Source organism: Chinchilla lanigera, unplaced genomic scaffold (genome assembly GCF_000276665.1).
Source record: "Chinchilla lanigera isolate Chin_1 unplaced genomic scaffold, ChiLan1.0 scaffold00101, whole genome shotgun sequence".
Taxonomy (NCBI): Eukaryota; Metazoa; Chordata; class Mammalia; order Rodentia; family Chinchillidae; genus Chinchilla; species Chinchilla lanigera.
This window is the reverse complement of record NW_004955502.1, coordinates 2,544,561-2,571,643: the sequence shown is the minus strand read 5'-3', so window position 1 is coordinate 2,571,643 and position 27,083 is coordinate 2,544,561. Positions and strand designations below refer to the sequence as shown.

General features: G+C 40.7%; 1 pseudogene; it reads left to right on the top strand.

Annotated features, from left to right (window-relative positions):
- The first annotated feature begins 11,722 nt into the window (after positions 1-11,722).
- Positions 11,723-22,829, top strand: LOC102012006 (annotated as a pseudogene).
- The last annotated feature ends 4,254 nt before the right edge of the window (positions 22,830-27,083 follow it).

Here is a 27,083-nt window from a genome sequence, read left to right as displayed (position 1 = left end):
AATTTTAAAATACTATGTGCAGTTTAGTTCTCTGGAATACGTTGAAGGAATATGACAAATTTGTTTGGAAGTTACTTGCTTTTTTTCCTTCTACAAAATTTATTTATTAAGTTTATTGGTACAATTTGGATATACATAATGATCACATTCATTATGTATAATTATATACATAATTATTATGTATAATAATAAAGAATCTTAATTCCTCTTTTTTTTCCCTTTCCATTCTCCTCCCTTCCCCTCAATTTTCTATAATATTCTGGATTAATGAAAACTCTACATAGGATTTTATTCTTACTGGAGACTGTATTCATTAGGGCCCATACTACAGGGCCAAAATCATCCTAATTAAACCACCAAGAAATACAGACAATACTGATAAGCCTAGCTCAGTCTTTAACTAAGTATACCACACCACAGCCACACCCTTGGCTGGATAGAATGTGTCCTAAGCTGTCCTCTCTACAACAAAGAAGGTTTGCCAATCTTAACTGTTTTTGTTATTTTTTAACTTGATAATGTGACTTTAGGCTAATGGGAAATTATTGAGATCAAGACATAATTTTTATCTGTGGGCTCTTTATATACAATTCATGCCACTAGGGGTGCTAGACTGGAGTTTATAATCCTTCCATGCAGCATATCACATAGTTAGGAATAAATGTTAATTGTGAATACACAGAAATAGTCTACAGTCATCCCATGACCCTGTATTTTTCTTTAATATTTTGTATTTTACTTTTCATCTGGGTGAAGAATGAGCTTGACTGCTAACAAATACAACACGTTATGTTTTGTTCTAGTTCCTTTGTTTACAATTTTTTTTATCATTTTGGCAAGAAAATAGTTTGATTTTTCTACCAACCTATTTTATTGAGAAATCATGAGGATTATCAAGAAGTTAGTAATATAAGACGATCAAGTGGAGTTGTGTCCCTTTAGCTCAGTCTTGCAATTGCCTTAGCAATACTAAAAATAATTTGATTTTGTGTGTTTCTGACCTCTCTTCTCTGTGCTCTTCCTTTCATCCAGCCCCTCCTGCCCATGGGTTCCATCTCTCTGTGTGCAGTCCTTTTTTTCTGAGCTCCTCTGGGCCAAAGGAATCGCCTGGAAGCCTGTAAACTGATAACCTGATGACATCACACTGTGAGCCACGGGGAACAGAGTTCTCAACACTTCCGATTTCTGTTTTTTTCCTCCAAATTGTATGGGTCTGATTAAATCATACACTTGCTGTCTGTGTTCTTATAATAGAAATACATTTATTGGGAGGCACCAATCAAATAAAATGTCCTGCTTATTATATTTTTCTGAGCTATTTTTATGTTGAAAAACAGCAAACATGCAGCAAAATTGCCTAAAACATGAATGCATAGCTTAATAGATATTATAAGGCAAAAGAATATTTAGAATCATGCAGATAAGTAAGAAAAACACTGCAGCATCTGAGAATACCTCAATTTTCTTGCATCCTTCCCCCTCAGACAAATTAACTGCTATCCTGATTTTTATGGTAATTGCTTCCTTTCTTTTGCTGTATAATTCACCATTTATATATCCATTCTCCCAAACCACAGTTTAGTTTTCTCTATTTTAAAAAACATATAAATGTTAAGTGCTTGTTGAGTGTTGGTCTAGCTGTCTGGGGCTCAAGCTTCTGGTGGGAAACAAAAAAAAATTCAAAAGGAGGATTTGAAGGAGTTTCACCAGAAGATCACACACACGCTGTGATCAGGTTAAAAGATTAATTATTCAAAGATAAGAAAGAGTATCGCCAGACTCCAGGGCTGCCAGGAGTGGGGGAGTGAGGGGGCTTTATGACTGACAGACTCAATGGCCCAGGGGAGGACAAGCAGGTGCCGGGACCAGAGTGGCCTCCTGCAGAGGAAGCAGGCCCTGCCAGAGGTCCTCTCAGGGATGAGGATTTTTACCTTCTAGCCTCTGGTCTACCCCTTGTGGGGCTGTTTCTGATCAAAAGCCAGAGTGTGAAGAAGCTTCTGAGGTTACCAGAGCCTTCTGCGCTACCCCAAGTCTTCCTGGCTCCATTGCCAGGCACAGGGAAGGGGACAGAAGGGAAGAGAGTAGGCCCCAAGGGACTCATGCGCCAGTCCAAACAGGAGTCTTCTAGACTTTGTTTTGGGAGATTTATTCACATTGTTTGTTGCGGTTGTGTTTTGTTTACTTTCGCTGCTTCATAGTACCATAACATAGGAAAACGTAATTATTTATTAATTTTGCTGTTGATGAATATTTGGGTTGTATCTTGTTTTGGTTATCATAACAACCATATTTGGGTTATCTTGCTTTGGTGTCTTGTCTTGGTCTTACTTTTATGTATTGGGGTGCATACAGTTTATTCTCGTTACATTTATATCAGAGAGCAGAATTACTAGAAAATAAAGTGTTTATAGATTCAGATTTCATAAATAATTCCAAGATACCTTCTGGAGTTGTGTCAGTTTACACTCCCACCAGCAGTTCATAAGATCTGTGCTTCATAGCTTTACAAATCTTATGTGTTGTCAATCTTTTTAATGTGGTATGTGGTATAGTACTGTTCAATTTTTATTTCCTTCATCAGTAATGAGGTTACACATTCTATGCTTTTATTGGCTATTTAGATAATCCTTAGGTTCTAGTTTATTATCCATTTTTAAACTGTTTATGTGTAAGAAGATTGAAAAATACATACCTGATTACTAGTTCTTTGTTAAATGTGGAGTATACAATATTTACATATGTGTATATGTATATATGTATGTATTTATACATGCATATGTATATACATATTTCTCCTTTCTATTTCATTTTCTCTGTCTTAATCCTGTACTTTGATACCCACAGGTTTTTAAAATTTTTTATACTTTAATTTATCAATCTTTTCTTTTATAGTTAGTGCTTCTGCATTCTACATAAAAATAATTCTTTTTCCATTTATTTAGATATTCCCTTATTTCTCTTAATAGGGTTTTATAGTTTCCTGTGTAAAAGTCCCACATGTTTCATTAATTTTATTCATAGATATTTTATATTTTTTATGCTATTGCAAATAGTATCTTTCTACACTTTAAAATTTATTTTTTATATGTAGCAGTTTATTTTCCAACCAGACAATAGACTACTCTAAGCATATTATACAGAACTAACAATGCAAATGATTCATAGCACAGTTGATCAAGGAACTGAGAATCCAAAGAGCAAGGAAAGGAGCAACCCAGAAGTCACCAGAGAGCAGTGTCTGGCTTCTATTTCCAGGCCAGAGAGGTAAAGAAAGTGGCTTTACTGAGCGGACAGACCAGCACCACTCTGCTGATGGGCCTACAGAAAGCCCCTGCAGCCGGAGCTGGAGTCAGTAGTTACCTGAGACGCTATGAAAACCAAAACAGAGAAATAAACATAAATAGAGGAAGTGAAGGAAATACACCCCATTTCCTCTTGCTCTGCCTACTAATACCCACCCAGTGCCTTCCATGGTCTCAGTATATGGAGAAGCTAGGGGCAAATGCAACTGTTAATATTGTTCCCTTGAATACAATGCAGGGGAAAACTGCAGGGTGTACCTTGGAGGACCAGATAGCTGACTGGCCTCCGTGTTAACTATTCTGGTATTTTGTTTCCCCTGCTCCGATGCATCTCTTGTTTTGTATTTTAATATACTTGACTCTATCTCACGCTAATAATAACTTTATTACTTCCTGTTTGATCCTGATAACTTTTGTGCTATCCTGGCAAAGTTGAGCAGTTGAACAGAGACTCTGTGGTCCTCAAAGCCCCAAATCTTCATTATCTGACTTTATTTACAGAATTAGTTTGCCAACCCTGATCTAGTTTGTTTTCTTTACTGGAAAATGAAGAGTTTGGTCCCTGTCCAAGGCCACACAGCTGTTAGTTGGCAGAGTGTGGATAGATCACAGACCTTCAGACACCGAGAGTAGGGTTTTTCTTGTTCACTGTACCCCACGAGAACAGCCTCTGCCTGACCCAGCACGGAGGTCTTGAGTGGGATGAGGATCCCACAGTGGAGATGGTCAGGGGGTTGGTGAGATGGGAGGCTGCCTCAGACTAGGTGGAGGATGAGACCCTGACAATAATAGCTGGATTTTGCGCACCCACCCCGAGGAAAAAAGGGAAAACACTGTAAAGAAATAACTGTAAAGAAATGTAAAGAAATAACTGCTTCTCTTCTGTAAAGAAATAACTGCTTCTTTTCTTCCCCAAACTCCTTTTTTCCCCTTACAATACAGGTATTATGTTAGGTTATGTTTAGTGAAAGTTATAGACATTTAAAATTTGTTAATTTCGAGTTGGAAGGACTCTGTTCTTGTTGACTGCAAGTGAAGATTTCCAAAGGACCTTGAATTATTATTTACTGAGTTTGTTTTCATTATTCACGGCTTCCTAGGCATAAAAACATTCAATTAAAATTTCAAGCAGTGCTGTTTGGCAATGGATACAGGGAGAATTTCTATTGAAAAACGAGTGACCTTGAGTCTACTGTTTTCAGTATTGAGGTCTCAACTTTATTCTACTTAAAAGGCATAAGCAATTACCAAAGAACATGTTGAATTTACATTTTTCTTTCTCATGCTATTTATCTCCCACTTTCTCACTATTTTTAATAAAACCCAGCAGTATTCAAATGGAAAGATTGATTCTGAGCTTTTGAGCTTGGCCTCGTCCTCTCATTGTTTACCACTGCATTGCTTTGGGTGTTAAGTGCCAGTTATCATAGCAGAATTTTTACTTAACTAGATATTCCCATAAACAAAGACCTTTTAGTAAGTGTGATAAGGAACTTAATTTGGTTTCTATTAACCTAAACATGTCATTTTTCTCTTAGTACTCTGTAGGATAATTCTCATTTTAAAGTTCATTTCAAATCTTTTTTGCTTTGAGTATCTTTGCAATGCTATGGCTTCAGTTGGATAATTTTAAAACCCAAATGTTGGATTTAAAATTTTTTAATTTAAAGAGTTAATGGAATGGTCATATTCTTTCTCCCTGAGAGTACTTTATCTTAGCTCTGATCAAATATCTATCCCTAAAAGAAACAGAGTGATGAGGAAAGGGAATTTGGAGACAAAGCTTTTGCAAATAAGGGATTGAAGGGAGGATAGGGGAATGGAGGAAAAAAGAATTGAATTATGTCATGTAGAGATACAAACTCCCTATAATGAATTTGAGATACGCACCTCATTCTGCATATCTCAAAAGTAATAATAAATTGAATTAATAAAAAAATAGAGAAATGTCCGAGTAGTTGCAGATGGGATCTCTGCATCATTTTACAGAACTCCCATTACATGACTTCTTCATCCTCTGAACCATTTTCTTCAGTTTTATTTCTCAAGGAAGAGATAATGTGAGAGAGACAATCAGAGTTCCTTGCCTCATTAGTATTTTCCAAACTATGAAACTCGGGGCTCCACACTATATAAGACTTTCCACTATGTCATGGTTCTAAAAACCAGCTGGCTACTTGCCTCACAAGTAGGGATGAGAATAGGAAATAGGAAGTTGAGCTCACATTCTAGTATCATTATTTTTTTTTCTTTTCACAGGATATGAGTCTCCCAGAGCCGACAACCTGAACATTTGATTTTTTTAACCAGTTCTCAGGTTTTGAGCATCTGTTACCAACCTAAGGGAGGTATGGTCATATGCTGTCACCCATCACCTGATTTCCCCACCCAGGTGCTCATATGTTTCCAGAAAGGATAGGCAGAAGCAGGTGCAAGTATCAGCTGCTTCAGAGATTTACCAAGTGAAGTCAGGTGACTGGCTGGGCCAAAAGGAGCGTTAGGACCTTTGGCTTAGAAGCAAATGCTTGAAAGATGCCGTCTTTGCTCATTCTCTCTTCATATCTGCAGATCATGTGTTCCTATTAATTCTTTCCTTGCTTTTCATCAGAGTTTTAAGAAGACAACATTAACATGTTACCTTAAGAAAGTGGTATCCTTTGGAGAATCTTCTTGGAGAGCCACTATTAGCATTTCTCTCATCCCTACCCCAGAAAACGTTGTTGCAGAACAGAACAAATTTCCTTCTATTTTTCAGGTTTGGTGCCGAGTCTGATTTCTAGTCAAATTCCTTATTCCCGCATAACTAGGAATTCTTACTTTGTTTTAGAATATGGACCTCTTTGGGAGTCTGAAGCCTGTGTATCTTTGTCTGGATGATGTATTTATATAGCATAAAATATGAATGATTATAAAGGAGGCTAATTAAAATGTAACAGTTAATAAAGTATTTAAATTTTCTCTTCTTTATTTAAACATTTGATATCATGATAGGGCATAGCCCCGCTGCGCAGACGCCCGGAAAGGCAGGCAGCAGGCGCCCGGGAAGCCGCGCGGGGACGCACGCTGGCCCTTGGGTCTGCTGCGGCGGCGCGGTAGAGAACTGCCATGCTACAGAGAAGCACCGACACAACAGGCCCGCCCGGAGACGTGCGTGAACCATCCCGACGTGGAGAAACCTCTGGGAAAACATGCCACTCGGTGGGTCTCTCTTGGCCCTGCCCTTGAGAGCCAGAAAGGTCCGGAGTCAGCAGAGGAGGAGCTGCTGAACAAGGACTCGGAGAACACGAGAGTACCGACGCCCGACGACTCAGAGGTTGAGCTGACTGGGGACACGAGAGCTGTTTGGGAGCTGGAAACCAGGAGGACCTTGTGCAACACCCGGGGAGACCCCCTGGAGGCCATTCTCCCGCTGATTGTGCAGGCTGCGGTGGAGGAGCGCGTGGAGCTTCAGAGAGGTCTGCACTCAGACTTTATGGATTGCATGGGTGCCCAATATTCAGATTCTGTAGAACCGCCTTCATGGAGAAGGACCGTTGTCTTCAAGGAGGAGCCCCATGAAATCATGACTATAGAGGAAAACGTGGACGGCCCATTGCTGGACACTGGTGCTGGTATCTCGGTCCTTCTTTTCAGTCCTGGCCTTCCTTCCAGCCATCAGACTTCAGTGAGGGGAGTCACTGATGAGGAGTTAATACGCTATTTTTCACAGCCTTTGGGCTGTAACTACTTGCTGGATCTTTCTTGCATATCTTTGTTTTCCTGAGAAACTATTTGGAGGATGCCAACATGTAATGCAGTAGCCATTGATGATTTCCTACCAATCTGTCCATAACTCTGTAATGTTTGTATTGTTCCTACGCTATTTCGTAAATGGTTTGTTACTATGTGTTTTCAACAACAACCATTGAGAATAGTCAATGATTATTTAATTGATCACTCATGTATAGCTCTATTTGTTTTCCCTAGAAACCACTTTGAAGAAACCAAAGTATAGTACAACAACCATTGATAATTTCCTGCCATTTTTGTCTGTAACTCACTATTATTTGTCTATTTGTTTTCCTGAGAAACTATCTTGAAGATACCAATAGGTAAAATAACAACCATTGATAATGTCCTACCACTTTGCAATTTGGTGAATCCCCCTATTGCCATGTTGTCCTTCTTTTACTTTTTAAAATAAAAAAAAAAATGACAGTTTATAGGTGTGTGTGCTAACTTTGAAATGATGATAAAATATTTTGAACTGGCTTCAACAACATGATATGAAAGTATCTGTGCTTTGTATTGGTGACAAAATCAGGGATATTTTCTTTTTAGTGGTACTGGGAATTGAACTGAGGACCTTGAATTTGCCAGGCAGGTGCTTGTGCTGCTGAGCTATAGTCCTGACCCATCATAGGTATTTCTAACAGTGCTCTGGTTTGTAACAGAAGGAAATGGCATGTTGTAGCTGAAGGTTAGTGAAAATAAAGGTATGTTTCTGTTTTCCTATCCGAGGTCATGGAGTTTGGCGTCAATAGACCCAAGTCAATATGCAGAGCTCTGGGCAGAGTTTCCACTTACGTCCTCCCTGTAACCTCGTCTCTGCCAGGTTGTTGCAGTCCATTTGACATGCAGTGGCATCTTTGTACCTGGGAAGGGTTCACAGTGTGTGGCCTCTCGGTTCAAGCAAAATTCTGTAGCTCTGGCGCTGCTTCCTTACACTGCTGAGTCCAACTGTCAAAGCCAGATGCCTAGGGTTGGCAACCTCCTCTCCCTCCAGCAGCGTTGCAACCCAGTCCCCCGTTAGGGCTGTGAGGCACTGTGGTCCTCATCTCAGGACCACACCTCAGGAGTAGACAGACCATTCCACTCTCCCTTCAGTATATGCCACATCCCAGCTGACTGGCTGTCTTGATGCTTTCTCATCTCTTCTGTGCTTTGCCACCTCTGTGCCTTGGTGCGTCCCATCTCCTCTGGGTGTCTAAAGAGTTTGGAGCTCATGGGCTGTCAGTGATTTATTTTTCTTCATTAAAATCTCCCTTTTCTGTAGGGTGGCTGCCACTTGTGCTGTAAGCCTGTGCTACACTTCTATGGGAACATATACAATATTTGTTTTAAAACATATGGGAAAACTCGTGCAGGAACATACACAATATTTATTTGAAAATATCTTAGCACGCTTTCAGGGTCACATTCAAATCTAACTGTCGTTCTATAATCTGTTTCTGTCCAGGGTGACAGGTCCTGAGAACAAGGTGCCGCGGATGAATAGAAAAGCAAGAGGAAATAAGAGAAACAAGAGAGGCAAAATTCTGGGATCAGGGGGCCAGCAGCCTCTTGGACTGAAGCCCCATTATCGTTTTCAGTAACCTTTTACTGAGAAAGAACAAAGGAGGCAGCTATTACAAATGGGAGGATATCAACAAGTTTAGCAAGAACAATATAACTCAATTACCACAGAAATAAGACTTAGTTAGCCATGCTGTCATTCCTTGGGGCATATCTCAGCAAAGCATCTAGTGTTGTCCCATGACTTTCCACAGGGACATAGGTACTTCAATCATTTCCTTTCCACCCATACTTTTACTAGACTTCCTCCAGAACCAAACAGTCATATGGCTTGGTCAGGCCTGAAGTAATTCATTGAAAGAGTAACTATATAATGTCCTCCACACTAACTGCCTCCTTAAAGCCCCCTCTAATAGTATCAGTTCCAGAGGAGCCCAACCCCAGTTCTCATTGGCTTTCCCTGTGCATATTGTATTCTGTCAAGTGTTGCTTATTGGATGAACTGTTCCTTGTGTGAATTCCTTATCTCTTGTTTCTTCCAGGTGGTAAGCCCTTTGAAAATACTACTCTTAGCTAGGCATGGTGGCTCATGCCTGTCATCCCAGTACTCTGGGAGGCTGAGGCAAGAGGATCACAAGTTTGAGCCCAGACTTGGCAGCGTGATGAGATGCTGTCTCAAAATAAAGAAATAAAGATAAAAAGGAATGGGGGATATGTCTCAGTGTGAAGGCCCTGGCTCAATCCTCAGTACTGGAAAAAAACGAAAGTAGTGTTCATGTGTCGTATGCAGTCACATTTTTCCAGAATCCAGTCTAGAATCTGCATATAATGTGACATAATTTACCATAATTTAATTAGTTAATTACTTACTATGCCACACAGAAGATATGGTAAACAAAAAGCAGAAAAACAATCTGTAGCCACATCTTGAATTTAAGTGGTGATTAGTAACACGTTGGTTGAATTAATAGAACGTTGTTTTGAAAAGTTTGTTATTCATTGCAGTGAGAGGTACTTATTGGCAAGGCAGTGTTCTACCCATCTGTCTGCATCAGACTGGCCTCAGCCTGTCCCTGCCTGGCTCTGTCAGATTGCTCAGGCCACTTCTTTGGTTACTGTTAGGAAGGAAGGTGTTTCCGTTTTCCTGGTCTTCTGTTATATTTTCACCTACTTTCCTCTGCTCTAATCAGCTGTGCAGTGGCAGTCGAGGTCATACTGTGGCGCTACCAGTGCTTCTGCTCTTGGTGAACATCTCTTGGCACACAATAAATTGTTATTTTTCAGTTTCTATTTCCTTTTGCTGGAGCAGTGACCTAGTTTTACAACTTGTCCACTGAAATCATAAATGTTATGGATAAAAATCTATCACTATTACAGAAGAAATGCAAGTACACAGTGGCTATGCCATGACTTTGTAATATCACTTAAACTGTTTACCCTCTAAAACCATGTTTTAGGGTTTTTGCCCTTTGGAATGTTACATCCCAAGTGGACATGGTGGCTGTGGAAGTTGCGGCTATGCTAACGAGCTGGCGCTTTCCAGGGATTAGCTCAGCAGCTTTTTGAGTGAAAATGTCTTACACTTCTTAAATATTTTATGAGCCAATCTTTTTTTCCCCAAAAAATGCACTGTAGGTATCAGGTGAAAGAAAAAAGAGACTATGGTCAGTTGAAAAGCAGATATTCTTCTCCAAGGACATAGTTTTATTGCCCTGTAATATTGTTTTTTAAAGTTGAACAGCTTTTAAATAAGTTCATGGGCCTCAATACTACTAGGTAAAATAGTTTGTTGAACTTATATTCTTATCTTTTTCCTTCCAACATGAAATGATAACAGGTCTTTGGAATACTGGTAAAACTAAAGACTCAGACTGGTTGCAGGAAATAAATAGCATTGGCTCTGAGAGCTGCTGTACAGCAAGAAAGCATTATTTGTCCATATTGGAAATGGCAAAGTGGGGAAAAAAATGGACATTTGCATTGAATTCTCCTAAAAGTTAGCTATGAGGCTCTATGTTTATCCATCTAGCCGCCTTGTTAATGTTCACTCTTGGATGTCTCAACCAGCAACTAGATGTGCGGTGTCCTTCTCAAATCTTGCTGTCTTATTATGTCCCTTTCCAGTGAGTGATACCACCCTCCCCCAGTGAATGTGGCCCAATAATGTATTTTGAACATTTCTCCTCTGCCTTTTCCTTACTCATTTGAAAACAGAGTCACTTTCTCATACGTTGTAGTCTCAGCATGACTCCAAGGCTTAGCGTTTAGGACTGGTCTTTAAAAATGACTTAAGCAAGTCACAGAAAGAGTTGTTGAGAGAGAGACTTTTAAGACCAGGAGAGCAGTAGTAGAGTCTCCCAACTAGCAGGAGAAGATGCCCTCTGAGAGGGTCTCTGGGGGGCCCTGGGTGTGCCCCTAGGAGGTGGCCAGCGGAGATTCCTAGGGCACAAGTGTGCAATCTTCATCAAAATCCTGTGCCCTGGTATAGTAACCCTGTGGGAGCCAAAGGAATGAAGTGGACCGGGGTGTTGGATGCTTGACAGTAATGGGGGACAGGCTGCCATGGGGCCAAGAGGGAGACTGAGACAAGACATTCTTGGGAAGAGACAGCAAAAGGGAGTATTAGTAGCAGGCAGGCTGGGGTTTTCCAGTTGGAATATAATTTAATAAAATTGCAAATATGAGCTTCCTTGTCCAATTCATTTGTGGAATGAGGTTCATACCCATCACACCAGCAAGGAAGAATCCCTCTCATGCTTGTCTCAGCCTCTTGCTCCTCTCAAATTCATCCTTAACATCACTATAGTGTATTGTTTCGTCTCACCTCTACTGATACCATCCTAATCAAACTCTCCATAAATTCGAGCCTTGACTATCTCAGCTGTTAATATTTTTATATCACATTTTGTCTTTTTTTTTGAGACAGGGTCTCGCTATGGAGTTCAGGTTGGCCTTGAGCTCACTTTGTGGCCAGGATGGCCTTGAACCCACAATGATCCTCCTGCTTCAGTCTCCTGAATGCTGGAATTACATGCATGTGCCACCACGCCTGGCTTGTATCTAATTTTGGAACTCTTAAGTTGTAGATCTGTTTCATTATATGTTTGTAAAACCTACAAAACATACAACACCACAAGTGAGCCGTGATGGGAACCGTGGACTTGGATGCTAAAGCGGTGATGGTGTGGGCTCATGGGCTGTAAGAAATGTGCCCTGGAGTTGGGGGGTGGTAAGGGCAGATGTCGTACAAGTATTGGAACTCTGTTCTGGCTGCTCAGTTTTGCTGAGACCCTCAATCTGCCCTAAAAATAATGCCCATTATTTTAAGCAGTCATTTTATTATCCAGTTCTCAGTTATCTTTTCAAAAATACACACCTGATCATGCAAACTCTTGAGTGGACTCCCTGTGTTACCAGAATAATGGACAGAGTCTTTGACTGGGGCCAGGAGGTTCTGCGGGCGCCATCTCCTGCCTGTCTGTCAAGCCTAGTTTCCTATAATGGTGTCCCTCAGTTTCTCAGCTCCAGCAACTGCCAACCACAGGCACTTTCATTGCTTGCTCTCAAGGTGAAGTCTTATGCTTACTGTGCTTTCTTAACCCCACCAAACTGGGTCTTGTACTGTACTATGCTCCCCTGTCACTGGGGTAATGTAGGTGAAGTCAGTCTTTTGGCCATGTAGGCTTTCACCAACCTGGGTTGTTCCTGAATCACAGCTGTAAGAACATGCCAAAGGTCAGGGGTACACTGGGCCCAAGCTGCTGCTGGACTCAGGCCAAAACAAGAACTTGTCCCATTGGGGTGAGGGTCTCTGCCTGGCACCAGTGCAGCTCCAGAACCTTGTCTGTGAGCCCTGGCCTATCCTTCCAATGCTGTAGGAGGCTGGGGATGAGTGGTGAAGAAGTCCCTTCACTGTCTAGGCAGGTGCTGCCCTGGGTTGCCCCTAATCCCTGCACCATCTCAACAGGAGGGCAGGTGTGCCCAGGCCTACTCCAAGGCTGGAATTGATATGGGCCAAGCTCAAGTCTGTCTCACAGGTGCAAAAGTGTCTGCCTGATGCCAGGCCACTCTGCAGGCTCTGGAAGCTTTGGCTTGCACTTGGGGCCTTCAGTTTCTGTTGGGTGTTTGTTCTCACCACAGTGAATCTGGCATAGGTCTCTGAGATAAAGAGTATAAAGTTAAGAAGATAATAAAAAAAAAACCCAGGTTTATTTTCCCTGTTATAATGCATACCACTATTACATTATGTTGGCTCCTTGACTGAGCTCCACAACGCCATCAAGCCTTTTAGGACAATGCTTTTCCTCTGCCAAAGAGTAGGATTTTCTTATTGGAGCAGCTTCTTTATTGCCCTATTCTTTGTCTTCACTGAGCATTTTCTAGTCTTGGGGTCTATTTCCCAGCAATATGAAGGACCTTGAAAGAAAATGATGAATTATGTGACTGACCATCACTTCTAATATACCAACTTCATTGGATTAAGAAACACCTTGCTTGTGGGTGTGTCTGCGTAGGTCACAGAGGCGTGACTCTGGGGACTATATAGGGTTCCTTGCCTCTTCCTCTTTGGAACTGTTCCTCTATACAGCTTTCTGGCCATATGAACTAAGAAGCTTTGCTCTGCCATCCCTTCTGCCATGATATTTTTGCCTTGGAGTCAGTCAGCCATGGACTGAATCCTCTGAGACTGTGAGCTAAATTAACCTCTCCTCTATTAAGTTGGGGGTGTCTGGTGTCATGTCTCAACAACAGGAAAGGTGGCTAACATAGAAACTTGGTACTGAGAGTGGGGTCATTATGACTATGTGATCATGTGGTTTAGAAGCCTTTGGAACTGGTTTGCTAAAGGAGTTTGAAAAAGTTTGGAGATGTGAGCTAGGGAATGCTTAGAATTCAGCAATTAGATCCTGATGGGTGATTCTGGTTGGAGCTCAGAAGACCAGAATACTAATAGAAATGTGGACAGGAAAACCTGGAGGTTTAATGGCAGTTGAACTAGATGCCATATGTGTTACACTCTGGCAGAAAAGTTGTCTATATTTTGTCCGTGTTCTGAGACTTTGCAGGAGACTGAGATTAAGGACAGACTAATCTGGTAGAGGAAATTTTAAGAAATAATACTCAGGGTATGACATGGGTACTTCTAGCTACATTTAACCAGATTTATAGTGAGAATTAGGAGCAAAAGTCAGAGCAGAAAAATTTTAAGGACTTAACTTTTAGCCCCAAAGTTTCCATATGTAAATTTGGAGCCAAAGGAGGTGTGGCTGGTAAAGAAATTAGCACCATTCAAAAGAAATGAAGTACTTTGTGCAGGTTCAAGAAGAAAGATGCCTTGAGAGCATCTCAGGAACCAATGAGATTCCACCTATTGCAGACACAGGACTGCAAAATTGTCAACATTTCATTTGAGAAGAGAGTCTCTGTTAGTCTTGCTCAAGAAGGCCTCCTAGGGAATTTGTTCTTGGGGATTCATTTTATTGTGCTCTGACATCCAAGCACTCAGAGACTGTTGTAGCCAGCACCCAGTGAAGACCTGGCTAATACTTCAACTGACAGCAGACCTTAGAACCATCCACATGATGCTGGTTTTACTGGCATGCAGAATGCAAGAGTTGTGGAATCAGAGAGGCTTCCACCCAGATTTTTTAAAAAAGGCCTGGAAGGCCAGGCAAGGAGTCCCTGAGAGAGCAGTGCCTGAAGTTATGGGAGTGAAGCCATACATGTGGTGGAGACCCCAGGAAGTCAGAGATGCCAGGAATGTGGAACATATATCTGCTGAGGGAAACTGAAAGCTTTGAATGAAGATAGTCCAAGGGAGAAGCTGTGTAGGCTGTAACAAGCAAGGTCATATGGTTGAGGCCATCCAACTCCTTCGGGACTCACATTTTACCACTGGCCATGGATGTCACATGTGGAGCTATAGGACTTAATGTTTGTTCTCCTGGGTTTCAGTCTTGTTTGAATCCCATTATTTTCTATCCCCCTATTCCTCCCCTATAGAATGGGAATGTTTATCCTATGCCACTGTACCTTGGGATTATGTACCTTGTTTTCTATTTTGACAGAGGTACACAGCTAAGAGCTTCCCTTGAATGTTGGACTTTAGAAATACACTGAAACTGTCAAGATTTGGGGGAAAAAATTTTTGTGTAACTTGTTATTGTCCTTATTTGGAGAATAAATAAAGTTTAGGAGATGTATTGGGGGGCTGATGAAAGGCGGACTGTGATCCTTTTTTTTTTTTTTTTTTTTTTTGGTTTTCCTCCGGTACTGGGAACTGAACTCACGACCTTGCACTTGCCAGGCAGGCGCTTTTGCCGCTGAGCTAAATCCCCAGCCCCTTGGACTGTGATCCTTAACCCTGATAGATTGCCTTCGTCAGGTTGAGAAATGCTTAGCAGATTAGGAAAGAACATTCATGGGTGTGTTTGGGTGGGTTGTGGAGGTGCAACCTTGAGTGTTGTGTCGTCTGTGGCCCCTGTCCTGTCTGGCTTTGTTCCCGTGTTCTGCTTGTTGGCTGCCATGAACTAAGCAGCTGTGCTCTGCCACTCCCTTCCACTGTGAAGTTCCTGCTTTGGGGACAGCCAACCACAGGCCAGATCCCCTGAGACTCTGAGCTAAATTGAGCCTCTCCTCCTTTAAATCATGGGTATCAGGTATTGTGCCTCAGGGACAGGAAAGCTGACTAAGGGAAACTGTTAAGATCAAGCCAATAAAATTACTTTTACTGGTTGCTGGGCTTTACAACTATATGACTCAAAGGGAGAAGTCTGTGTTTAATTCTTTAAGCCTTCATCTACCCTGCATTTTCTCAGTAAGACCACCAAACTTTAAATTTCTCTAATTCTTTGAACACTTAAAGTACACAACTATTTAATAAATAGAAATTTAAAATGTGTTGAGTGTAAGATTCCCCTTTGTGGAAAAGAAAGCAACATCCATTTTCCCTTAGCATCTTTTGAATCTTAACGATGTAAGAACCTGTGTTAATGTTTTGCTACTATAACAAATGCTTGAGATGTTCAACTTACAAAGAGAAAAGATTTATTTTGGCTCATAGCTTCAGTGATCTCAGTCCATAGTCAGTTGGCTCCATTGCTGTCATGTCCTATCATGACAGGGACATGTAGTGAAACACAACTGTTCCCCTCATGGCCAAGGAGCAAAAGAGAGGAAGGGAAAAAGACCAGTGTCCTACTGTCGTCTTCACAGACATGTCCTCAGTGACCTAAAGGCCTCCCGCTAGGCTCCACTCAAGGTTTTCATCACCTCCTGATGGCACCACACTATTACCACAGGGGCCTTTGGGGAACACTTATCATCCAAACTATAGCAGAACCCTGAACACCTGGTAGTTGTGTGACTTTGTATTAGTCACCCGTTTAAGCTAAGCCTGAGTTTACTTATTAGTTAGGGGAATACTAGCTCTCCAAGAGAAATGTTGAGCACATAGTGTGTGAAGCATTTCAAAGTCTGGCTCAATACATGGCAAACGTTACTGTGGTTTGTGGGTTATGTGATGGCAGTAGATGCTCAGATTCAGTAGTAAGTTAGGATCACTGATTTCTTGATACTTTGTGGTGCCTTTTCTTTCCACCCAAGTGCTAACTCTCTGGTCCCATGTACCTGCTACCTGGGCTTAATACTTTTACTACTGAATGAACATATCCTTAACTTTTTTTTATTGTAAAAATTAAAAAACTAACAAAACAACAATGAAGACAAAAGCAAAACAAGACAAAAACAATACATGACCTCAAAACAAAATGATAGGAGTTAACAATGGTTGCTACATTAGCTCTTAACTTTATACTTTAAGTTTTGCAAAGAATGACAAGTTTTAAAGGCTTAAAATTTAAAAATTCCTCACAAGGAATTTTATTTTATTTTATTCTATTTTGTTTTATTTTATTTTATTATTTTATTTTTGGTCTTTTTGAAACAAGGTCTTGCTATGGAGTTCAAGCTGGCTTTGAGCTGACTTTGTAGCCCAGGCTGGTCTCAAACTTGCAACGATCCTCCTGCCTCAGCCTTCCAAGTGCTGGGATTATAGGCATGTGCCACCATGCCCGGCATCACAAGGAATTTTATTAAAACAGGAGGACAATTTCAATAAGTTGAAAAAAATGTGGTGGTTCTTATTGAAATTTTCCATAAAACATGGATGTAACGTTTAAAGAGTTAGTGGTTTGAGTATTTATACATTTTAAGGCTGTAAATAGAAATAAAATCATTGGTGACTTAATGTCCACTGAGAAGTAACACTTGACCATTGATCATGCTTATTATTGTGAAAATTATTTAACAGCATCTGTAGGATCTTTCCAATCAATTCATACAGACCTATTTCAATCTTTTTATTTCTTAGATAATTTTCCAGGATCTATCACTTAATCATTCATCAACTGATAGTATTCAGGGTCTCTCTCTCTTTCCTTCTCTCCCTCCTTCTCTCCATCCCCCCGCCTCAGGATTAAACACAGTGCCTTTGCACTGAACTATATCCCCACCCCCTTTTTTTGAGACAGGGTCTTGCTAAGTCACTAAGTTATCCAGATTGAACTTGAAATTTTCATGACTTAGCCTCTCAGAATCCTGGAATTATAGGCATTCACCACCACCATTCCTGATTTTAGATTATTTCACATTTTTCCCACTATAAATAATTCTGTAACATATATATATGTATATTTGTTTTGGTACTTGTGTAAATATTTTTATAAGGTGAATTTTTAAGGGCTGAATTGTAGAATCACTTGATATCAACAAATTGTTCTCTATAAGCATATAACAATTATACTCCAAGAATAATAATTTCTGTTGAACACAATACTAAGACTGGATAGATAGAAGAGAGGTAGGTAGATGATAGCTTTGCTGGTATTGTCAGATTATTCTCAATTCTCCAATTTCCATTCCCACCAGCAGTGTGTGAGAGTTCCATTTGTTCTATAGCCTTCCCAACACTTCATATTGTCACTTACTAAAATTTTTATCATTATGGTGAGTGTGGTATGGTATCTTACTTTTATTTTAATGTACCTTTCCTGTTGATTAAAATGATTAACTACCTTTCTAGATTTTTCTTTTTGGCTACTGGCCAAAAAGAGTACTGGGTACTCTTTCTTGTGAAGTTTCTATTTAAATTTTTTGTCCATGTATAAAACAAATTAAGCTATTTTATTCATACAATTTTTGTGGTATTCAAATCTAATAGGGGTTGTGTATGTTTTATGTAGAGTCTATTTTTTCTGGTTAGTTTCTCATGGTTTTATAAGTATAATAAAACTTTTAATTTTAATGTAGTTCAATTTGTCTGTCTCTTCTTTTGCAGCTACCATTTTTGTTCTCTGTTTAAGAAATCCTTTCTATGCTATCTTCAGGGCTTTTTATTCTTTTCTCTTTCACATTGAGATCCACAAGCAAGTTGGAGTTGAGTTTAGTGGATCATAAAGCTAGGAATAAAGCTTTATTTTGTTCCTCATAAATATCCAGTTGAACTAACATCATTTATTTAAAAGATCATTTTCCACCCACAGTTCTATAGCATCATTTTTAAAAAGACAAATCAAGTGACTATGTTTGTTAATTCTCTAACCCTTTCCTTTGGTCTATTTATCTATCCTTGTGATGTTATCACACTTTCTTAACTATTGAGCTGTATAATAAGTCTTGATATCTTGTAATATAAATTGTCCAATTCTGTTCTTTAAAATTATCTGATCAGTTTTCTTTTGCATTGGATTTAGAAGGGTGTTATCAATTTTTAGTACTAAAATCTCCCTGGAAGTTTGACTGTGACTGCATTGAACATATAGACCAATTTAGGGAAAATTGACATCCACAAAAATAGTCTTTGATTTATAATTTGCATATACGTCCTTAAAGAATTTTAGCAGTGTTTTTTCATTTTAAATATTCAAGTTTTATACTTTTGGGGCAGATTTATTTCTAATTATTTCAAAATTTTTGTTTTATTTTAAGTGGAATTATTTTATGATTTATAATTTCAACTTATTAAATGCTAGCATACGGAAATATAATTGATTTTCATATTTTGAACTTTTATCTCACAAAGTTGCTAAGCACTTATCAGTTCTAGTTGCTTTTCTATGGAGTCCCTAAGACTTTTCTACACAGACAGTCATGTTGTCTATGAGTATAATCAGTTTTACTCCTTCCTTACCTTATCACACTGGCTAGATCCTCTAATATACGTTTGAACAGAAATAGTAATAAAGAGCATCTTTGTGTTATTAATGGTGTTAGGAGTAAAACATTTAGTCTCTCACTATTAAATGTGCTATTCCCTATATTTTGTAAATGCTGTGGATATCAGGGGGGATTCTCTTCTAATTTTGTGACTGTTCTCTTTTCTTTTCTTAATCAGGAATAGATGTTGGGTCTTGTTAAAGATTTTACCATATCCATTGATATGATTGCACATTTCATTTTATTACTTTGCTAATATAGTGAATTACATTGGTTTTGATCTATAGGGACTTTTATTAGGACTTTAACAAATCTTTGAAGAATAGGGAGGATTAATATCTTCACAGGAATGGATTCTCCAGTTATGAATCTTTGTGATAATTGTTTTATTTATCATTTTGAGACAGGGCTTTGCTGTGCAGTTCAGGCTAGACTTGAACTCAGTTTGTAGCCCAGGCTGGCTTCAAACTCACAGCAATCCTCCTGCCTCAGCCTCTTGAGTGCTGGGGTTACAGGTGTGTGCCATTGTGCCCTGCCCTATGATAATGCTTTGCAGTTTCTGTAAGCTTCCTTCCTTCCTTCCTTCCTTCCTTCCTTCCTTCCTTCCTTCCTTCCTTCCTTTCTTTCTTTCTTTCATTCTTTCTTTCTTCTTTCTTTCTTTCTTTCTTTCTTTCTTTCTTTCTTTCTTTCTTTCTTTCTTTCTCTTCCCTTTTTCTTTCTTTCCCCTTTAAGAGTAGGTTACCTACATATGATACATGTTTTAAAATATATACAGGCAGCTCCCTGGGTGTCAGGGAGATCCATGGGCAGCAGCAAAGCCACAATGACAGGTCCTGGCAAGGAGCTATGCAATGACGGGGGCTCTGGGGTCTATTAACCAACTCCTTCACAGTGTAATATTCCACCCAGCTTTACTGTTACCATGACATCTGAGGCTGGGGGAAGTGATAAAATCATTCAGACTGCCCTTAAGTCTATATACAGCAAAACAAACAAAACAAAAACCACCCAGATGAAGCTCTGCTTTATGGAATAATCTTCTAGAAAAATCTGGAAGATAGTGATGTCTCAGGTACCTTAAAATTACTAGAAGTGCAAGCTAAGAAAATCTTGGTGTGGTGATGTTTAGTGACAGCTGTATAAGAAAAATTAAATGAAATAATAGGTCAACTTAAAAAACTAGAAGAGAGAAAGAAGAGAAACAAAGTGAAAAAGCAGTGTAAGAGGCAGAAAAGCAATGGCACTTCTACTACAGTTGAGAATTTCTTAAGTTGGAAGGCCAAGTTTGATGCAGAACTCTTGGAAATAGAAAGGATACAAATGAAAAAAGAAAAACAAGCAAGACAAAACAAATTAAGTGGGAACAGCTTTTTGAAGTAGATCATAATATCAGCACAGCTGATATTCTGTTGTTGGAGGGTATTTGCTGGAAGCAATATGGAGATAGAGTCTTTGTTCCAGGAAGTAGATGACTTGTAAGTGAAGGACAATGAAGACATTCAGACTCCAGTCCTGCTGACGGGGGTGACTCAGCAAATAATGGATTATCTTCATCTCCAGGGAAGCTCCACTGCCACAGCATTTGTGGCTATGCTGAGAAGCTTTGATTTGCATTTCTTGCTTTCTAAGAAAAAAATTAATTTTCAGAATATTCTATCAATACCTTTAACATTGAACATAATAAACAGACCTTAAGATTTCAAAGAAAAGTTTACTCATTTTTGGCACTTCTTCCTTTAGTGAAGGACGTGTATCCCTTCCCCTTGCATCTGGAATGGCCTAGTGACTTGGAGGTGGCTGATACAGTGCTGTAGAAGAGAAACTAATGCCTGGCACTATAGTAGAGGTTGAATTACTAGAAGATAATTTAATAACAAAAATAAAGGAAAATGTTCATGATGCAATCTGACCTGATTCAATTGTATCACTCCTTGATATAGTACTGAATTAAAGGTAGCATAGTGATACATACATACCCATGTTTATAGCGGTGTAGGTCACAATAGCTAAGCCATAGCAAGAGCCTAAATGCCCATCAACAGATGAGTGGATAAAAAATGTGATCTCTCTCTCTCTCTCTCTCAGCCTTAAAGAACAGAATCGTGTCATTTGCAAGAAAATAGGTGGAACTGGCAACCGTCATGTTAAGGGAAACAAACCAGTCTCAGAAAGTAAAATATTATGTGTTCTCTTATAAGTAAATAAAAATAAAATTAAAATAGATAACAAAAAATTATAAAATAAACTTCTAAAGATGGGAAAGAGGACCAGGGGAGGGGAAGAAAAGCAGAGGGGCATAACAGGTATGAAAATAATTTAAAATATGTTATTTGTATGTATCATTGTACCAAAGTGAATCTCATTATTCTGTATGGCTAATATCACCAATAAAAATCCTTATGCTGCATCTTATTACTACTGTTCCTGAGAAACGAGGTACTTTTCTCCTTTGTCACACTTCACAAGTCATCAATTAATAATGGTTTCTTCTTGGGTTTTGGCATATGCCAAACACTGCTTAGCACTATTACTGCCTTGTTTATACTTACAACATTCTTGTAAATATTCTAAGCCAGTCCTTTGTTCCTTAGAGAGGTTAAACAATTTGCTTACACTTTTCACAGGCAGAGCGAGGGATTCAGCGATACATCTGTTTATCTCCACGGACTGTGCTCTTAATCCCTAATGTTGTTTAGGCAAAGAACTTCTTGAAATGGAGCTCCTTGTGTAACTCACAGGGGTAGGAATATTGGTTCCAGATGGGGACGGTGCCTGACGAGGCTCAAGGATGGCCTTATTCTGCATTCCAAAACGGTTGAAAATGGGACCATATTATACAAGTTGGATTTCTGATCTCCCTGGATAGACTTCATAATTGCTTCAGAGTGTAATTCTCACCTCCTCCCTGGCTGGCCAGGCTGTCAGCAGTGAGGTATCATACCTATGTGCACATCTGCTCAGCCATCTGCAGTGTAAAATCTTGTCAATCATTCTTACCTCAGGGAAGCCATGAGATTTTTAGTTCTGGAAAATTACCGTCCTACAGAAGGATAAAGCAAGATGCCACTGGTAAAGCTATTGCAATGTTGTCTCTTACTTTAAATTAACTCCTGGATATATGGATTGTAGATTTAGGATTTTAAAGCACATGAATAATCTCCTAGTCTATGAAAGTAATTCATTTTATACTTGCGGGGTTATGGGGTAATAAGTTTCCCTTCCTAGCACAGACCATATTATCGAGTCTGACAGTTAAGGTGTCTCAGACAAATGAAGCCAAAATGTCATGGGATGTAACTAATTGTTCACGCTGACTGTTTGGCCACTCTGTGAGTTCTCGGTTTTCGGTAGTTATGAGTGTGGCAGAAAGGGCTGTAATGAGCTGTAATCCTGTGGCAATTCAGAGGTTTCTTAGAAACTGTTCACTGAAGTGTAAGTCTACTAATTAGTGATTTAGTTTTTTCAAAAAGCCCGGGAATGACAACCTTCAGCCCACACCCTGTCCAGTCACTGAGCCAATGCACCTTGAGTGACTGCTTCTCTCATCTGCCTGATGATCCACACATTCGGGCTTTTCAGATCCCTGGAAGCCCTCTATAGCCCCTCTGCACCGAGGTTAGGTCAAATGTCACAGGTAGATTTCTTATGACTTCGAGTGGTGACTCTCAGCTGAAGGAACTGAACAGAGTCCAGAGACCTAGGGTGACTTCTCACTCCAGATTTGTAGTTTGTGACGCATTTGAACGTATTTTTATTTCCTGCTACCTTCGTGGACAAGAGTCACGGATTGTGGTTATATAAACAGAAACTACATTTGGTGACATGATATGACCTTCTCCTTCAGACCTGGCCCCGTTCCGGGGCTCAGTGGATGGGACTGTCATGTGCCCAGGGCTTATCCTGGAAACTGAGTGTTATCCTGTGGCTTCTCCACTCCCTGCTGTATTCAACCCATCGCTGAGTTCTGCAGTGTGCTCAGCAAGGGCCTCCTGGTCACCTCAGGCTGCCCCTGCAGTCATTCTCCACACTGCAGCTTAACAAGTCCTAACATGGCCGATCCTTCCCTCACCATTCACCTCACTCCTAGCACCCCAGTCTTGTTTCTGACCCCTAAGCCCCCAACATGTGCTTCCTTGACAGTGCAGAATGTTTTCAGACTAGGAAGAAACAAGCTCTTCTCTATCAAAAATAGGACAAGAGAGTATCTCCATCCTGAACTCTAGTCCACCCTAGGCTGCCCTCCCCTACCCCTGACACCAGTTTAGATTCCAGGAACACCCCTGACTACCAAGGAGAACTCATCCCCAGCCAAGGACTCCAGTTCCCATACACTCCGCTCGCCTCTCCCTTAAGTTCCCGTACCCTGTGGCCGCCTCTCCTACCACTTTAACTAGCCAATCAGGATAGAGTGTGAACCTTGCACGCAGCCAAAGTGGGAAAAAGTCAGCTGCCTCTCATGCTAGGGATAAAAAGAACTTGCTAGGGCCCCCTGCACACTGGCTATCTCAGGCTAAGTTGTGCTCCTGCCCTTGTACAGGATTAAAGCAACCTTGTCGGATTTCTTGGTGTCCCAGTGCTTTATTATCTGCACTGACAAATTGAGTCTGGGGGGCATATCCCCAACAGACCCTGCCACCCCTCCTGATCCCTCAGGTATCAGCTCAGCTCCCTCTCTTTGGGGAAAAGCTCAAGACTCAGCATCTTAACCCAGTCCTTGAATTATACTCTTTCCTGGCAACACACACATTTCTTTGTTGTGGCTATCACTGTTAGAAATGGCATACCAATTAAAAGTATTCCAAGTTATGTTTGCCTTGATCAAAGAACTGGATGAGACAAGTCAAAAATGGTGCCAAAGTTTGTTTGAAAAGCGAGGGATGAAGCGGTAAGGGAAAAACTGGCTCTGTAGAGAAGCTGGGCTGAACAGAGAGAGGAAAGGATAGAAGTAAAAGTAAAAGTAAAAGTGTACTCCGTGTCCCGATAGTGGGCTCCTCATGGCGTCTGCGTCCTCATGTGTCCATTACATCTCCTGGGAACCCGTAAGAAGCTCTGTATATGAGGTCCTGGGAATTATTTGGTGCTGTACTGGGATCTTGTCATTGAAGGTTTCCACTTGTTTTCCCAGCCAGCGTGGCCGCAGAACCTCCTACATCATCATAAGTTAGTTTCTTGGGGTACCAGATTCATCCCCCACTGCTCCTTAAGGTGCATGGATTATTTTCCTTCCCACTTATATCCCCAGAGACAAGCATAATTCATGAGGAATGAGTATCTAAAGCAATATTTTTTGACATAAATTATTGCTTGAATAAATGGGCAAACTGCATCTTACTGAGTGGACCTTCCCTTGTGAGTCCACACTTGCACTGGCCACGCATTCTGCCAGTGCAGAGAGGACAGGCTTTTGCACTGCACACATCTCAGGAGCAAGTCCACCTCCTCCAGTGGTCAGCAGGTTTCTCACCTCTCAAGGTCTCACTGTGAGTGCCAGTGTCATGGGGTCATGCTAAGGTTAATGAGGACAGAGCCGCTCTGTGCAGGGCTGGCTGGAATGGGAGCACTCAGTAAGTGACAGGCATAATAACACAGTGGTAGCTCGTTTGCATTTAGAAGGCCTCTGTCTGCACTCATAAGTTAACCCCTTGGCCTTCCCTGCTGTCCAGTTATGCATAAATGAGGAGTGTGCTGGGAAGAAGGACTTCAGAAATTTGTGTCATTCTTTCTGCATTTGGGGCCGCTGGCTACCAGGACAGAGATTGCTGTTGTCTTCCAGTGTTCCTTCTCTCTTTCTGGTGTAATGTAGAGCCCTTAAGATCACATACTGCTCAGCAAAAATCTTCATTGCTACACCTTATCCCTAGGTGTATCCTTTTGACCCTATTCTGGTTGATGAGGTAATGTTTATGGCAGTTCTGGAAATGTTCCCCAAAAGCTGGCACATGTCTTCTTTCCTTTTTATTATTTTATTGTCTCTTCTACCATTTGGGTGGAATGCTAAGGTGACGGCTGGACCTGGAGCTGCATTTCAGACCATGAGGTAACCATGGGAATAGTGGCCAGTCAAGGCAGAGTGGTAGGCTAAGAGACTGGATTTCCAAGACCTTCTTAGTTAAAAATCTGCTCTTTGGAGACTCTGGATAATTTTCCTCACTATTTTTTCAGTAGAGAGAAATAACTGTTTTGTTCAAGCCACTGTCACAAGAAGTTTGATTCATAGCCAAGGCTCTGTACTATCCAAGACATGAAAGGAACACGTCTCTTTGTCCTCCTCCCCACTCTGAGAAGTAGTGGAATATGCTTTTCCCTGAGACTCAAGAGCACAACTTGGATCCATCTTTGCCTCTACAGAAGTCAGAGTGGTCTTTCTATGCTTTTCCATAGCCAGGTCCAAATGAGTTCCAGTGCATTATTTGGCTTGTCTGTCAGATACCTGTCCCTATGTGCTGTGGAGTAGGTGTGGGTCTTGGTTCTTGGGATGTCCATGAGCTAAGCAGCTGAGCTGTGTCCAGGTAACTTTCTCCTACTGTTGAACAGCTTGCCTTCTCTACAGGGGAGATAGTCCTGCTTCGGATGGATGATATTTCAACCTCTGTATCTCTTAGGCTTTAGGAAGAATTCTATACTTGGTGGGGGGATTTACATTTTATATAGTTTTAAGTTTTTGTTAAGAAAAATTATAACTGGCTCTTTTCTGACCTTCCATGGTCAGATATTTAGTCATGATAAGTCATTTCATCATCTCATCTGGCAAGGCACTTTCCATTCTTGCCAGATATGGGAGAGTAAAGGGGTGGGGAAGGAGTGCAGATACAGCCGTGGTGACAGGTCACCCTCCCAAGAACACACAGGTCACATGGTTTTTCTTCCTTCCAATTCAAGTCCTGGTCCCTTGATGGTGTCAGTAGAATGTCCACAAAAGAGGGCCACTGTTGTCTGTTGCTCAGTCACCACCTTGCACACTGGCCTCCAGGGTGTCATGCTTATCTCAGCATCGCGGCACACAGGGTAGACTAGGTGAGTTGTGTTCCCTTTTCTTCTTTGGGGGCCAATTTTTCCCCTTTGATTCACTTGCTTATTGTTTACCTAGTGTTCAGGACTTAAGTGTGACTGTACAGAATTTTTAAAATGTGTCTATTTGTAACTCAAGTGTATAGTATGGATGCTTATTCCTTGCCTCAGGGAAGGTTTGTTTTACGGGTTTCTTGTGTCAGTTTTGAAAACTATGAATCTATTCTAGAGAGAGGGAGGTTATGTGATTCCTCCCACACCTTGATACCCTAAATATGGCAGGACTCAGGGAAGCTGGAATCTCAGGGCATCAGGGAAACAAGGTCCCAGGGAGCAGCAGGTTAGATGACCCCATAGAGTCCCCAGGCCCTGTGTCCAAATTGCCATGTTTGTGAGTGGCGTAGAAGGACAGACCAGGTAACTTGACAGGACCACGTGGGTAGGTGCAAGATAATTTAGAAGTGAGCACTGTGGAGGGCTGTCCAATGACACGAGACGCTCATCATTGTTATTAAAACTGGCACAATGCTAGAGAGTATGCCCAGGGGGAACTCCAAGAAGGAGCCTGTTTGGATAAGGGCTTTTACTTCAAATTATGGTGAATGAGAAAAAAAATCAAAATGTGTGTTCTTTTTTGCACGGCCATGCCTATGTGCTGGAGTGGAGCATAGTGGTTCTCAGAGTGAGCACAGAGCTGGCTTTGCTGCTTCCTGGCTGTGTATCTTTGGACGAATTAGTCAACAATAATAAAATTGTGTCTCGGACTGTATCGTCTGTGCAAACAGGCAGTAGTAGTGTTTACATCACACTTGTTATGAGAATCAGAGTACTTAATCTCTAGAGTGCTTGGTGCATGGTAAGCATTCTGTGTATTAGTAGTTGTTAACATCAGCTGTTTACAGAAGACCTGCTTTTGTCTGTTGGCTGTATTCTTGTTTACAGATTTTTCAATAACTCTGAGAGGAAAATAATTTGGAAAAGAAATATAAACCTATGGTAGCAGGAAACATTAATCACTGAAAAGCAATAAAAGCCGAAGGTAACAATATTTGAGGTGGTTTATTATCTAACACTTAAGAAATGATAGGAATTTGACATTTTCTTAGAAACACATTCTTTGCTACAAAAGGAGTATCTATAATAAATACTGCCTGTGGCATAACATCGGCCTTAGTGTAATTCAATCCGAACAGTACACATGCCTGTCCTGCCCTCCCCCTTATGACTTCACTGACAGGGATGCCCCCTCTGTTTGGTCTGGGCAGAACCTAATGCCTGCATTTA